Source organism: Quercus lobata, chromosome 4 (assembly GCF_001633185.2).
Source record: "Quercus lobata isolate SW786 chromosome 4, ValleyOak3.0 Primary Assembly, whole genome shotgun sequence".
Classification (NCBI taxonomy): domain Eukaryota; kingdom Viridiplantae; phylum Streptophyta; class Magnoliopsida; order Fagales; family Fagaceae; genus Quercus; species Quercus lobata.
The window spans coordinates 78,003,264-78,020,084 of NC_044907.1; the positions used below are offsets into that span (position 1 = coordinate 78,003,264).

Consider the following 16,821-nt stretch of genomic DNA (forward strand, 5'->3'; position numbering starts at 1 on the left):
GATAAATTTTGCATTATTATCAACAAATTTCATTATGTTTTTACGAATAATAGTTAAACTTTGGTAAAGAAAATTTCATAGAAATTTAAAATATTTACTAATATAAACAGAAGGGGGGAGTTTTATTTTCTTTAAACATCAAGGGAGGGGAGTATAATTAGTTAATTACCCTTTAAAAAAATTCGTTAAAAAATATTAAAAAAAAACAATTATGTACTTTAGTTAGTTGAAATCATTAAATAATAAGAGTCGTACTTACGGAATATGATTGTGTCACTTGTTATTATTGATCTCGCGGATTCTTCGAAGATTGGTTCTATCATCTAACTAGTTACGGCCATTTTCTACCATGGTTCTCATACCCGGACCGGACTATATGGTCCGACCGGTTAACCGTAAACCTCTCACCATTGCGATTCTTTTAACCCTAAGAACCTCTATGTGAGAAAAAAGCATGGAACTACTCAAACTGTGGTCAAACCGCTTGCACACACACACAAGAAGAAGATGACGAAGAAAAGAAAGCACATATTCAGGTCTTCGTGGACAAAGCTAAAGTTTGGCGGCCATTTGAAACTCTTTCCTTCAAGGCTTGTGTTTCTGGAACTTCTAGAGCCGATTTGAAGATAGATGATTTCAATACCTTGTCATTGCTTTGGAGGTAGAAATTGATTGGAAGGTGGAGAGATAATGTGTGCTTATTCTTTAGATTTCCAATAATCAGCACACGTCATCAAAATTGCCTTGGAAAACTCCAAAAAGAGATAAAGGTCACAGAGCCAGTCATCTCCACATTAATGAGATGTTCTTTACCTAACCTCTTCCACATTAAATGCATATAGACAAGCCTGAACAGTAAAGACACCCTCAAAATTCCTGTTACATGATGAAACAATGGCATAGCAGAGGGGTGATGGGACAAGCATCCCCTAAATCTAGCTAGAGGCAAGCCAGCTGGAGAGATAAGGAAGGGAAAGGTGCCTAAAAAAGGGGGGATGTGCAGTAGGAAAGGGGTTTAGAAAAATAGAGAGAGAAGACTCAGAGAAGAAATAGAGAGAGAGAGAGAGAGAAGCAGAATAAGACTGAGTTTTATAGCTTTCAATCCAACCTATTGTACCTCGGAAAAATAGTTTTCATATCAATAAACAACTATTTTGCTACTTGTTGCTTTGAAATCAGTTATTTAGATCTCTTATTGTGGAATTTTTACCCTTTAGTTCTTATAAATTATTTGTGTAAGTTATCTACTTAGCACCAACCTTCTTGAGTGTTTTTTTATTGACGCACACAATTAGAATCTTTATGTTAAGCTTTACAGTTTTTTTATTTATTTATTATTTATTTTTTAACTTTACCTTTCTAGACTATGCTAGGGGTGCTATCTGTGATAATGTCTTCCACATGTTAAAGTTACAATGTGTTATTTGAAAATTTTTTTATTTTATTTTATTTTTTCACCTAGATTCATTATTGACGCTACTTTTTTTATACACGAGGTGAACTCCATGACTCCAGAACACCTTCTTCCTTCTCTCCCTCCATTCCAAACGTTAGAGTTTTATCCTTAGGTTACCTTGCTTTTAATGGCGGCACCCTGGGGCATACTCAATAAGATAGTATCACAGTAGTTCTCTCGTAACGCTAAATTTTTTAGCTGTCATCATTTGCTAATTTTCATTAACGATATCAATCATATAGCAACTTGTTTTCTATGTCTATTTTAGATGTCCATCATTGGTTAATTACAAATTTGGTTCCAGCGGCAGCTAGGATATTGTTTCCAATGAACATCTAGTGGCAAACAGGTAGGAGATCATACCCAAATGGGAAAAAAATTGGTAAGATTATCAATCATCATTATTGAATATGGAGACTATGACCAGTAACACTATACATCAATTAAGAGCTTTCCACCTCTTCCTCTTCTGGTGAGACGGACAGAGATTGAAACAATATGGCACGGTGTTCTCTTAAAAAGACGCTGAACTTTCTATTACAAGCTATATTGATGACTATATATACATATTTCATTTACCTATACTAGTGGTTTTACCTGTTCTACTAGTTAATCATCCCTTGTGTTCAAACTCAAGCAATCAGCCTTCTTCCCCAAACTCCTTCGTGAATCTCTCATGCACCTCAAGATCGGCTTTACTTACAGTTGGCTTCTGTCTTGCAAGTACTTTATCAAAATCTACTCTTGTGATTGGTGGTGGCTGGATCTGCAAGTCATACATTCCCGAGCCAGTTACATTCAAGTCATTATATAAATTAAAAGAAGTGGATGAACGAGGCTAGAGAAGAAATACCACAAATTGACCTTCCTCCAAAGAATTGTGTAATTTTGATGGAAGAGAAAATCATCATTGAATGTGCATTAATGAAATTGAATGAGGCACATAAGATAGAGGCATGCTCTTGTTAAATCTCTCCCCTACCCCCATCCCCCCTTCTCTTTTCCACTTTTTTCTTCATTCCTACTTTTCTGAAATTGACTAACTACATAAGTCACAGCATTGAATAAGTCTTTAATAATTCTATTTAAGTTATTGATACCTAGCACTAAATATGATTATAGTGCTAATTTTGGCAATGATTTCTGGTTTAGAGCTTTATTTAGTGTCCATTAATAATAATAATAATAAATAAAACAGTTTCCTACCCAATACTTACCTTTGAAGCTAGGCCTTGTGCATCAACTTCCTGCAAGGTAACCTGAAAAGCTCCTCGTTCAGTAGGTTTGCAAGGGACCCATATGTTGCTAGAGTTCTTTTTGAAGAATTTCACATCACGGGTTTGACAAACATGTTCAAATAGAACGTCTTTAACCTATCAAAAGAGAGGAGGTAGCTAACAGCTTTCAGACATATAATATCTCAAAAGGGACACCAGAAACTAATGTAAACTGGACACTTGCACAAATAGCTATGTGTGAACCTGAAAATCCTTCTATTTTGTGAGCTAAATGCTCAAAATCACTTTCAGTTAAGTTATGAGGAGTGTCTCCAAGATGGACCTGATTAAATTAAAAACCTATTGAGGATATTAAGCAAATCATAAGCTCCAAAAGAATCAATTACTATGGCTCTACCAAAACCACAGTACCTTAAACATGTGCTGCCTTGCCTTCAAATCTGGGAGAGGGATGTAAATTCGCCTACAGATGGCCTGTATTTAATTTTCCTTAGTCTCAACCCCAAAGCAATGAAGGTCATAAAACTCTATAACTTAGGTCCAATGGAGCAAAGTTTTCTTACCTAATCCAAAGCATATGGAGTATTCGTGGTGGCAAGAACCAGAACTTTCTGCTCATCACTGCATATTCCCTGAAATGTGTTAAAGAAAATTTCCATTTGAAGATTAACAGTAGAAAAACCAAAGGCAACAACCACTGTTTAATGTAGTTAAGAACTAATGCAGGTTAAAGATAATTGTAGTAGGGAATAAGACAAAAGAGATGTAGGCTAAAGATGGAGTAGGAAGGGATCTATGTTTTCAATCCAGGTCAGACCATACACTCCAGACTCGGCTATTGAGAGTTCAAATTGGAGAATTATCAGGTGGTAGTTTGATCACTAGCCATTGCAACAGTTTGTATATTTCACTACCATAAGATGGATTAGTGAGAGAACAGGGAAGAGATCCTATGGCCAGAATTTGAGTGAGCATGAGGAGAATGTGAAATGGAACCTGCTTTTCATATGGGCCATGGCCTAAGAGACTCGGCAATAACTAGGAGAATGCTTGATAGTCAACTGACATAGGTACAGCCTGCCTTTGTAACAAAATTAACTACATTCCAATAAGGCCCATGCACCAATCTCTAAAGTAGAAGATCCGGTATTCTGTCCTCGTAACAAATTTAACACATATGATTGTAACCTTTTTTTTTTCCCCTTTTTTGGGAGGTAGATTGGAGACAAGGCTTGAACTCAAGACCACTTTTTGTCACAAAAGCTAAAACTATTAGAAAATTGTGAATTTAATCATTTAACCATTATTCTAACAAAATTTTGTTCATGGACAAAAGGAAAGGCCTAAGAATTTTAAGCTCCAAAAATCAAGTCTAAACGCTATACATAATGGTATTGGCAGGAAGCAGAATGCATATACATATGTAAATTATATGACTTCTATAATCTTTCCCTAAATTAACAGACAGATAGCTTAGCAACTGAAACAATAACTAGACCACTTATGGAAAGTAAAAGAGAAAAAGAAAATGTAGAACAAAAAAAGTTGATGATAGGGAAGCTTTTAATATTGCATATCACCTACTAAAGTATAAGGATGCCAGTTGTATTAGTATAAGATAAGCTTGGAACAAAGCTCTTATCCACTTCCAGTGAACACAAAATACCTGCATCTATACAAGAAGTTCTGTTTTGATACGTCGAGATGCTTCACTCTCATTGCCTTCACCTTGCTGGCCACATAAGGAATCAATTTCATCAATGGATATAATGGAAGGAGCATTATCACGAGCCATTTGGAAAAGATTTGAGACTAGCTTTTCGCTTTCACCCATCCATTTTGAAACACGATCTAAGGACGAAACACTGTGCATTGACAGCATCTAGCACTTGTCATGTGTTGGCAACATTCCATTAATATAAAGACAAAAAAAAAAAAAAAAAAAAAAAAAAAATTCTACATCCATGGGCATACAACTGGAAGTGTAAATCATGCATGCATTTGGAAATTCAAATTCACTTGAACGACGTGACAGTTACAAGATATGAAGAGAGCATCCTCATATGCTTACATTCACAGTCCAAGGTATACATTACACATTCTTGCATGGTTTGTGACTTTGTGTGCATCTTGCAAATTTCAGTGGAGATCGCATCATGCTCCCCTAACAAAGTTCTTCAAAATCCTCCATTCTAATATGCTCATTTGGAACAGAAATTCAAATTTCCTGCTTCACAAATAAGCCTAACCAAGCCCCTGTTTAACTATGGCTCACTAATGAAAGCATAGAAAGCAAAGATCATCACTAAGATATGGGCATTAGCGCACAAACGAAACTTATCAACAGAAAATGGATGAGAATAAGAATGACATGTTGACCATGCACAAATGAAACCTAACCAAGTTTGTAGGCTTCTTGCATTTTATTTATTTATTCATAAATAACATTACTTGTCAAATTTCTTTGCAAGAGAAACGAAATCTCCAAGCTTAATACATTTCCTTCAATGTTTTTTCCCCCTTCATAGAAGACCAAATGGAAAAATGGGAACTAGTATAGAAATTCAACAATAAAATGGTTGATCAGCTGCTAGGGGGAAAAGGTTGACATCCTCCTAAGAAGCAACAATATTACAATACTTGCAAGATCATATTTCTAAGTAAGTAATATAGCAATCTCTCATATAATCTAAACATTTAGACTAAGTTACCTAGAAAAATGATCATACTAGAACATAGAAGATGTATAGGAACACATTACATGACCTACCCCAGAACATGGAATGATGAGGTTACACTTATACTCAACACACATCTTGTTTCATTAGAAGTTACAATACAACAAAGCTGTCCTCAAGTTAAACCCTTATAATTTTTAGCCTGGTTCTCTCCAAAAACTCTATAAAGCATATAGGATTTTCGTTTTACTTAAAACTATCCTCTTTCAAAAAGAAAAGGGAGAAAAAAAGGAGGAAACTTTTGGATTGTGAAAATTTGCATATTAGAACAAAGGTGTTCCATATTTTAGATATCCTGGATTGTGGTGTGCTAGTTCTTGATTGGTGCTATATGTGTAAGAGTTGTGGGGAGTCAGTGGATCATCTTCTACTTCATTGCTCCATAGCTTGTGAGTTGTGGTCGTTGGTGTTCTATTTGTTTGTAATCCACTGAGTTATGCCTCACAAGGTTATTGAGTTGTTTAAGTCTTGGTAGGGTATGTTTGGACGACATCATAACATAAATTTTTGGAGACTTGTGCCTCATTGCTTAATATGGTGTATTTGGCGTGAAAGGAATGCTAGAAGTTTTGAGAGATGTGAACGTTCTACACTAGAGGTTAAGTCTTTTTTTTTTTTGCACACTCTCCTTGATTGGAGTGTGGTTTATTGTCATCTTTCTTGTTCTTCTCTTATTGTTTTACTTGATCGTTGTAATTTTGGTTCTTGATTTGTGCCCCCGTAGTACATTCCCAATGTACTCGAGCTGGCTGTTTTCTTATTTTAATAAAATTTTTGTTACTTATCAAAAAAAAAAAAAAGTGTAGTAGACTAGTAGTGTATTATGGTAATCTTTCATCAATAAGAAACCTATATATCCAGCATCCTCTCAATACCATCAAAATTTAGTATCCAGACCTATAGTTTGGTAAACAAAAAAGATATTGTGTCCATAGCATTTGAATGAGCATATTGGAGTTTTCCTAAAATATTTCATAGTAATTAAGGTGAACTCATTTATTATCGTAAAATAAACTAATGACTACACCATTTAAAGGAATTGATTCGTGTATCCAAATGTAATCTAACATAATGGAAGGATATCATTTTCTTGGAAATCTAAAGGCTTCCAATTAACTAGTGCGGATCTTGCAACTCTCTCGTAAAGTCATCATGAATATTTGCCTGTCAAGGGCTGTAAAACCAGGTTCCTTTTCAGTTATTCTACTTCCAAACATTCATCGCTTACATTTCAGTGCATTGCACAATTTAAACTATGAAACTGATATTGTAAAATATTATTAAAAAATAAGCATAGGAGATCAAATGGTTCTTAGATATATATTAAAAAAAAAAAAAAGTTATGCGGCAAAACTCAAAGAAGGAGAAGAACTAAGATAGATGATCACATAGATTTCAAATATACAACTCACAATTATGTGTCATTGGCAACAAATATAGCCTTAGTTGTAAAATTTGCTATTGTAGTCCAATAACTTGCCATCCATAGTTGTTTTATCTGTTATTGTAGTCTAGTTACTTGCTATTTATTGGTCAAATTTTTACCTAAAGAAAGTTGAATCTGCTTCTGTTGCCACTGCCTTTGCTAAATAGGACTTCCCCGTTCCAGGCATACCATATAATAGAAAAGCCCTCCACGGTTTTCTCTTCCCTGAAAAAGAGATCAAATGATTCTTTTATTATCAAGATGTACCATATGTGACAAGATATTTATTTTAGTGGCTCCAGAAGGAAATACTGCAGAAAATGGCCTGGAAGTATGTCGCCAGTTCATGAATCTTTAAATTTAAGCATTTAATGATAATGTCTTTTTGACTCTTCTTAATGTAGACAGTTCAAATCCCACCGTTTATTAGGAATGGAAAATCAAGTTCTTGATGCAAATTTCACAGCCAAGTGCAAGGGATGGTCTGAGTCTGAGCTCATGGCTAAGTAGTGTGCCTCACCTATTGAAGCAATGTAAACCCCTCAAACTTTAGAATGAAACTTGATATGCAAAAGGTTTTCAAATGGGTCTTAAGACTTATTATAGTTGATATTATTACTTGATATGTATCTTTACAATTGGAAGATACACCATCCAAAATCTAAAAAATCAGTGAAGCAATGGCAACAATAACTCTTAAAATATCCTTTCTACCTTCTCTAAACTCAGCTGATTCTTTCATGTTCAGAATTAGGCTAATGCTCTGGGCCATCAAAGTCCAATATTTGAGCCTTTTTGAATTCAACTGACAGAACATAAGCCCAATTAACCATAAGAATTTTGCTTTGGTGTTTGACAAGAGCTGTTTATTGTACAACTGTACTACAACATGTCTTCTCCATACATATTTTCAGTTGTTTCTGGTGGGATTTATTTGTACAGTTTCCATTACAAAAGCAGAGTTTGAAAGTCAGAAATTCTGAGTAATACAATTGGAGCATACAATCTCCGCAACTGATAAACTTGAATTTATTGTACCAATGGCATATTTTTGAAAATTCATAAGTTATCAAGTGTCACCATAAACCAAATCAAGCTTATTCATATTGCAAGCATGCTAAGATTCAACAAGAAAACTAAAAGCAAATAACCCAAAACTTAAAAATAATGATTGAGGAACTAACCAGTAAAAAACTAGGCAAACTTCACAGGCAGTATTACAGCCTCTTGCAATGCCTGTTTGGCACTCTCAAGCCCGGCCATGTCACTCCACTTCACGTTTGGTTTCTCCCTGATTATCACAGAATCAAGGCCAGCCCTAAGCTTTGCTTGCTCCGGATCCTCCGCATCTTTGCCCCACTCCTCCCTTCGACTTTGTCTTTGGTTGGCTAGCAATTCTACAACTTGAGTTCTCAGATAAGCAACTTATCCACACCCTTAGAACTTGCAACCAAAAACCCAATACTCAGCAACACCTCAGATTTTCTATTAATATTTCTGATACTTCAAAATATAACCAAACTTGAAAGTAAAATAAAATAAACAATTCAACTTCAAATCAATCAAAAATAAAATAAAATAAAATAGCCCAGTACTCAAATTTCATTGCTTCATATATTTATGATAAGCCATTTACAATTCCAGATTTTTTTATTCGAAAGCAAATTTGCAATCAAACCCTGAAATCTGGTTCAATAAGTACAAAAGTGAAAAACCCAATTCTCAGAATTTGTTTCTATGATGATAGTGATGTTGTTCAAGAAGCGATAACAGGTAAGCTTTACAGGTCGGAATAGAAGACTCCGATAAACAGAAAATTACAGTTACAGACCAGAAATTCAAGCTTTACTTTCTCTCCGGTGCTTTGCGTTTTGATAATGAAAATGAAATTTCTGAAACAGAGAGAGAACCAACAAGTAGGTGCAATGCAAGTCCGGACTTCTTGCACGTTGAGACAAAGAGCGTTTAATCGTAAAAATTACACAACTTAGATCATAATTATGATGTAGAAATAGAATAGCTGCCTCGGCTCTCAAGTCTTTTCACATTTTAATTGCAAATGATTGGAAAAGTTTTTACTTTTAACCTTTGGGTCCGGTGTACCGTAGAAAGGTTTTTTTATAAAAATTTGATAAATATGTGTACATTACTTTTTTTTTTTTTTTTTTTTTTATAAAAAAATTCTTAAAATAGGTTACTAAGAGCACTAGCATTGAAAAATGCTATCCTATACTATTATACCATCCCAAAAAGCACTTTATTACTTATACCATCCCATTTTACAATACCTCCCACATCCTAAAACTCTATTCTTATTAAAATATTATTCTTTAATCTTTTTTTATTATTTCTTTTTAACCAATTTTTTTTTTTTCAGTTCTACTTTCCTAGGCTTTCCAACCGTTTCTTTTTTTTTTCCTCAGCCTCCCTCAACACCAGCTCCTCTCACAGAACCACACAGACCCATCACCGATCAACCCACCACCGATCAACCCACAACCCAACCACTACCCAAACACGACCCAAACCCCGGACCCAACCACCACCCACAACCCCTTTAAGCACCGGTCATAGCCAGAAAAAAAAACCAGCATCACAACAGAACCATCACGCACAAACACACGCACAAACACAACCATCAAACCTTAAACAGAGCAACAAACACACATAATCCAAATATCCGCCGGCGATTCGATTAACTGATTCCGGCAACATGTACAAATGAGTTTCTCTAAAATCCCACCGGAACAAAAATCCCAATTAAAAAAAAAAAAAATTAAACCAGCATCACAACAGAACCCGATCTCCACTCCGATCTCCAATCTCCGATCTCCGTGACCCACGCCGTGACCAATTAGCCATACCCACAACCCACTTCAGCTCACTCCGATCTCCGACTCCGCGACCCATGCCGTGACCCGCGCCGTGACCCACTTCAGCCACTCCGATCTTCGATCTCTGTGACCCACGCCATGACCCACTCCGATCTCCGTGACCCACAACTCACCTCAGCCATACCCACCACTTCCTTTAAGCACCGGTCACAGCCAAAAAAACAAAGCAGATGAGAAAGAGATGATGATGTTTGGGTTTGAAAGAGGAAAGAGCAGAGAGATTGAAGAGAGCGGAGAGAGCAGATGATGTTTGGGTTTGGAAGAGGAAAGAGCAGAGAGAATGTGAAGAGAGCGGAGAAAGAGAGAGGAAGAGGAAAGAGCAGAGCAGAGAGAATGTGAAGAGAGCGGAGAAAGAGAGAGTGAAGAGAGAGAAATCGGTGGATTAAAATATATATATTTTTTATACCATTGTGCTACAGTACAATTCTAAAGATAGAATTGTACTGTAGCACTATTGTAAAAATTTTTACAATAGTTGTGTTTAGCATCCTTTGATGCAGCACATTTTAAGCCATAAAATGCTAAAAAAGGCTTAGATATAGCATTAGCATTTTTCAATGCTAATGCTCTTAATATATGCGCTAAAGGCATATGTTAATAAATCCTTTAACTTTTAAGTATTTTGGACTTTAAAAAAAAATTTCTAACTAACTTTAGTTACTAGATTCTTATAAATAAAATAAAAGACAATTTTGGTTACTTATGCCAAAGAAGAAAAACCAGTTCCTCAAAAAAAAAAAAAAAAAAAAACCAATTTTAGTTAAATAGTAGTTTATTTTTTTTTTTTAAATCTATATTTTTTAGTTTAGAGTAGTATTTTTTTATATATAAAATACTTGTAAAATATATTAATCATTTTAATATTTACTCAACAAAAAAAAAAAGTAATATTTATATTTATTATAAATATTTAGGTGAGAATAAATAAATTACTGATTATTATATAAGTTCACACTTATCATATAGTGTACTATTGTTCTTATAATTGCACATCAAATATATGTGTGTGGATTTTAGGCTTTTGGCCACAATTCAAGCGATTTTTGGTTACTTTTAGTTAATTGTGGCACTTAAGGGCCGTGAATTAAAATGATTGGAAAAGTTTATGGCATTAATTAAAATTTTTAAAAATTGAAGATTTATTTTTAAAAATTTAAACCAATAAAATGTATTTATAAAGAATCAGAGTCTACAATGGAGAGGATAAAAGAAAGAATTTCCCTCAATCCAAATCAAGGGCTCCTTGTCTCCTTAGCATGTGTTTTAATATACTTTACTGTTTACTTAAAAAAAATATAAGGATGTTTATCTCACATTAGTTATGTGTGCCTAGTATTTTCTATTTATAACCTCAGTCTATAATTAACTACAAAAATTAAGCCCTTTTGTAGTTGTATTTTAGTTATGTAATGTATTATAAACTTGGTTTAAAATACTAGCATTACTATTTTCATGCGTATTATAATAAGTATTACAAAAAAAAAAAAAAAAAAACATTCAGTAAAGAAAATTATATAATTTATTAAAGTCTTTAATAAAGGGTAGCTAATTGGAGCAAGGAGAGAATAGCCTCTTGACACCATCATGATCTATTTCAATTTTTAGTTTACTTCCTAATCGCCTTCAAACATATTTCATAATAATGTAATAACTTATATTACTGCCAAACATATTTTATAAGACTAAAATTAAACTACGTTATAGTCCTAGAAATCAAAATAACATACTTTATTTTGCTTCTCATGTTAACACTTCATCCTTTCCCATGATATTTGACCCATCCACTCCCACGCACATTCAAGACATTAAATCCTCTCAAAATCTTTACCTAGTATGTTTCTCTTTAACAAGAATATCTTCATCTCTTTCTTACTCACATGATTATAATCCTACTATATATGCACATACTTGAATCTCCTTATTTTTGGTCATCCTATTGAGAGTGCACATCTTTTCACGAGCCATGACCATGTTTTATTTGGTGACTTTCTATTTACCACCCACAAAAGTACTTGCATTTCCTATTAAGCTATCCAACAAAAATCAAATTTCTCTTCAAATCTAGGTCTGTCCTAACATTTTGCATCTTCCATAGAGCTCGACTCAATAGTATGATTCAAATATCACCCTTACCCATTATATCCAAAGGTTCATCATCAGCTAGAAGAAATTTTTTGAAATCACCATTGATGTATTTTTATTTTTTATATGAATTCTTGATGTGCAGCACAAGGTGACCAATTACACTCAAAATTCAATGATTGACGACTACTTCTAAAATGGAAAAATAAAATAAAGCGGCTTGCTACACACGCATCATCGTCTCACATTCATCAAAACACATGTTGCTACGGCCCCAAAACGATGGTGCGGTTTGTCCTAGAAAATCCGTAGTCGACAAATGTTATACATTTGATCCTTTTGTCCACTCTTGTTAAGTTTCAGGGATATATACAAAAGTTCAATGATATTTTGGGATAGAAATAAAACCTAACTATATCCTTTTGTTCCCTAAATAATAGTTTAGACCTTTAGGTTCTATTTTCACCCATAAAATATATATTTTATTTAGAGACATCAAAGAAAGTGAAATTTCAAGTATGAGGATAGAACTTTATATATATATATATATATATATATATATATATATATAAAATAAAATAAAACATGTACCGTATTTAAAAAAATGTAAAAAAAAATTATTTTATTCCGAAAATATTTTATTTTTATGCTTGCTTATGTGATTTTTATTCCTAAAATATTTTAGTGCTCAAGTTAGTCTTTTTTTTTTTTTTTTTTTTTTTTTCATTCATTATTACTTCCTTACAAAATTCGATCCTACAATCATCTCTCTCTCTCAACCTAAGACAGAGAGAGAAAGAGTGATTGTTGTTGGAGATCAAAATTTCCTCTAATTGTTTGTTTTCTCAACCAATTATTAATTGCCTTTTAAATTTAAAATTTTTATGTTTATGTTTTATTGGAAATATATAGAAGAATATTGTGTTCATCTTTTTTTTTTTTTTTCTCCTTTTTTGGGTCTTTCTTAAAGAGTCTTTTTTGTGGGATCCAAGTGTAACACATGAAAATTGTTTGGCCGCGTTTTGCCTAACCGTTTATGGTCAAAACCAAGTAAAAAAGAGGTTATATCACCACTCCGTTAGCCACGTGATAAAGGGAAGGGAACGAAAAGATAAATTAGGTACGACTTTTTCTTTTTGTCAAAAAAAAAAAAAAAAAAAAGGTATGTCTCTTAGATATATATTTTATGAGGATTATAAGAAAGATAAAAATAAATTTGATGGATTAAAATAGAATCTAAACCAAAATTTAGTAAACACATGCATATTTTTGCACATAAGAAAAGAGGATAAATTACAAAATTGGTCCCTATCTATTATACTATATGTCAATTTGGTCATTAACCTTTCAATTGTGTCAATTTGGTCTCCTCACATTTTTAGTGCCGCATCAATTTAGTCTTTGTCGTTATCTCTTAGATGAAAAAAGCTGATGTGTCAAATGAAATAATAAAAAATTATTTTCCATGTCACGTCAACTTCCAATTGTTCCACTATGTCAAATTTAAAATAAATAAATAAATAAATAAAATGTTTGAATCCGATGTTCACGTTAGGCATAGAAGAGAGTTCATATTTTGCATAGTAAATACTAAATAATGGCAGAGGACAAAGAAGACACAGAAGGAGGATTCCAAAATCAGAATCCTAACTCTTATAAGAACAACAACAACAAAGTATGTGTTTGGGGTGCGCGTCTGCGCGTCCACGTTTCTTCAGTTCACGTTTTCCTTTTTTTTCTTTCCCTGCACGTGAACAGTAACCTCACATGGGTTCACTGTGCAGGGACAAAAATTACTGTTCATCACTGTAGCAGCATTGTTCACGTGCTAAAAAAATATTAAAAATGGATCCCATGATACTGTGGGGCCAGAGAATTTGTGGTCCCGGCCCACTTTCCATTAGGGCCTAAGGCCCACGCCAAGGAGAGTAGTTGTCGAGGACAAGTAGCGAAAGACCAAATGGCCTAGAGATGCAGCCGAGGATGATCCTGTCCTTGGCGTCCCAAGTCCTAAAAGGGAAGAACGACACATCATCAAAGGCAGCCTCCAAAGTGCTCCCAGAAGAAAAGGCGAGTAAAATGGGACTCACACAGGGGTACAGTGTGGGAGTGGTTTAAGGAAAAGACGTCACCTTCGCATTAAATGCGCTAACAAACGTCCTAGCCACATTGATGGAAAAAGACCCCTGAATAGCGTGGTTTCGGTTATTGCAACTAACAGAAAGTGAGAGGAGGCGGCTGATGGGACAGACACTCAAGTAGTTACCTATCTGATCAACAGATGGAAGGTCAGGATCAACTGAGAAGGGCTATATAATGTAAGGGTTTATGCGCTAAAAAAGAGGGAGAAGAACATGAAGCTCAATGGGCAAGGTCCATAGACAAACTTAGTTCATCTCTGTGCGTCCACCATGAACACCATGACTAACCACTGTCCGGTGATCAAGGCCTACCCTTTCAGCCCACTCTCTACAAATTTTATTGTTTGGGTTTTTAACGTACGAACCCAATACTAATTTGGGATCGTTACAAATTGAGTCCTTACATGTACTATTCACACATTTAAAATATTTTTGGCTACAGTGTTTTCAGTTTTCAGTTTTCAGTTTCAGCAACAATAAGTTCAATCCAAACGGACCCAAAGAATCCAAATGAAAGTCATGCAAGGCATGTCTCTACTAATCGTCTCTGCAAAGATCCAAATCCAAAAACCTCACCTGCGTTGGCCTCCCCAAAACCCATCTCTCTATAATCCTTTTTTTTTTTTAACTGATTTTTATGATGCTTATGGGTCTGTTTGGTGAAAATCAAGGAAAAGGAAAGAAAGTGTTTGTTCACTTAGTTTGATTTTATTTTTATTCTTTTATGGGTTTTTGCATTTGGATTAGAAGAGTGGGTGTTATTTTGATTTGATTGTTGTTGTTGTTTGGGTATTTTTCTGGCAACCAAATAGTGAAATAGGGATTGGTTGTGAATTGTGATGATTTTGATATTCTTAGCATAAGACGATTTTAGGTAGTGGGTTGATGTAATTTTTTTTTTTTTTTTTTAAATAATGTAATACATATTGTTACTTGAGTGTTAATGACCATTAGTTTGGATCCAACGTTGTAATTTATGTAGATTGGCTAGAAATTTTAAGGGAGTTTTGGGATTTTAGACTCACGACAAACATTTTAATTTGGATTTTAAAAAAATCTAATGTCGCGGTATAGTTGGCAGTTGCTGTAGTATGAAAATATTTTTTATTATTATTTTGTTTGATACATCAATTTTTTTTAATCCAAGAGATAACAACAAGGATTAAATTGACACCGTACTAAAAATATTAGGGATCAAATTGACATTATTGAAAAGTTAGGGACTAAAATTGACATATAATATAAATGATAAGGACTAATTTTGTGGTTTACCATGGTGTGCCTTTGTGTTAGAATCCCTTTCTCTCTCCCTTGTGTGTGTGTTTGTTTCTCAAAAAAAAAAAAAAATTTTTTGGTTTACCCAAAAAAAAAAAAAAAAAAAAAAAGGCATATAGGCCCTTCATTAGTCATATAAGCAATCCATATAAAGGAAGAGGACTAAAATGGTATATTTTAAATTATTTTTAAGGTCTAAAATAAACTATGAATCTATCGTGAGATTCTGAATTCGAACCTCTTACCAATATTTTGGGATTATTCCATATGATTTTTTCTATACAAAAATCTGAACACCCTCATTTGGAATCAAAATCTTATATTCCACCTTTTCTGTATCAATCTATGTTCCACTGATAAGAATTTGCCACTTCTCTTCTTATTTAATTAAATTCTCTAATTATGCCTTTTCTTAATTAATAACCCAAAATAAATTAAGAAAACAAATACACCACCACCACCAACCTTGGCCGGTGCCAGCCATCTCCGCCCTGAACGTGACCTGTCACGACAGCCACAATCGCCCGATCTACACCACCATTGGAGATCCAAGCCAATCCCACCAATTACCCTCACTCCACCAAAAAGACCAACAAATCTGACTTTATTTCTCATTTCTTCACTATCTATTAAGAAACAAAATCAACAATAAAAGGTGGAGAGTAAAACATAAACAAATCTAACGTAAAGGCTATTCAAAACCAAAAGGATCTCTAGAAGAAAAGCCCAGTAGTTTGAGTTGAGGTATTCACGTGATGGGCTTCAGATCCTTGGTAGCGCTGATGGTTGGATGGCTGTAAATGGCTGCTTTGATGGCGTTGACTCCAAAGAAGGTTGGTGGAGGTGGTGGTGGGGATATGTTGGGATTTTCTTTGTACCATTTGTCCAAATATTGTGTTAGATCCACTGCTTCCTGACTCTCCCTTTCCCGATATGCTCAAAACCTTGGAGGTGATGGACGGCCATGAAAGGCGGAGTTGTTGCTGTTGCTAACCTCTACTACTGCTGTTAGTGGGGCGACAATAGGATGTGCTGGCTATATATTTGTTTTAGGTAATTAAAATAAGAATAAGTATAAATTTTGGATTGCTTAAATAAGTGGACACATGTCCGGTTTTTATTTGTGGAACACAAAGTAGTATAGGGACTGTGGGACAGAAGATGTTCACTCCCTTGTTTATCAAAAAAAAGACAATTACTTTCTTCACTTTTATACATAGAATAAATTGTTGAATGTCACCATAACTTTGAATTCAGACATGAATTAATATGGTATAGAATAGATCGTCCCTTACATTATCAATTAGTTTTCTTATTATCTAGTGATGGATACTGATACTTTTGTATCTTAATTAGACTACCTTTGCTTCAAAAGGTAAAGATCTACATTCAAATTATCACGAATGAGACTTAATGGATTAGGAATCATACTATCCTTGTTCAAAATAAATAACTAAATTAGAAACTGAATAGATAATATAAAGAGTGAAAATATATAATGGAGTTATGATTTATTTGATTTAAAATAAAAGGGTTTAAAATGAAAAAATAAAAATAAAAATAACACGCAA

The 16,821-nt window shown here is 34.1% G+C and overlaps 1 pseudogene; it reads right to left on the reverse strand.

Annotated features, from left to right (window-relative positions):
- Positions 1–1,875: 1,875 nt before the first annotated feature.
- LOC115983384 lies at positions 1,876–8,673 on the reverse strand (annotated as a pseudogene).
- Positions 8,674–16,821: the final 8,148 nt, after the last annotated feature.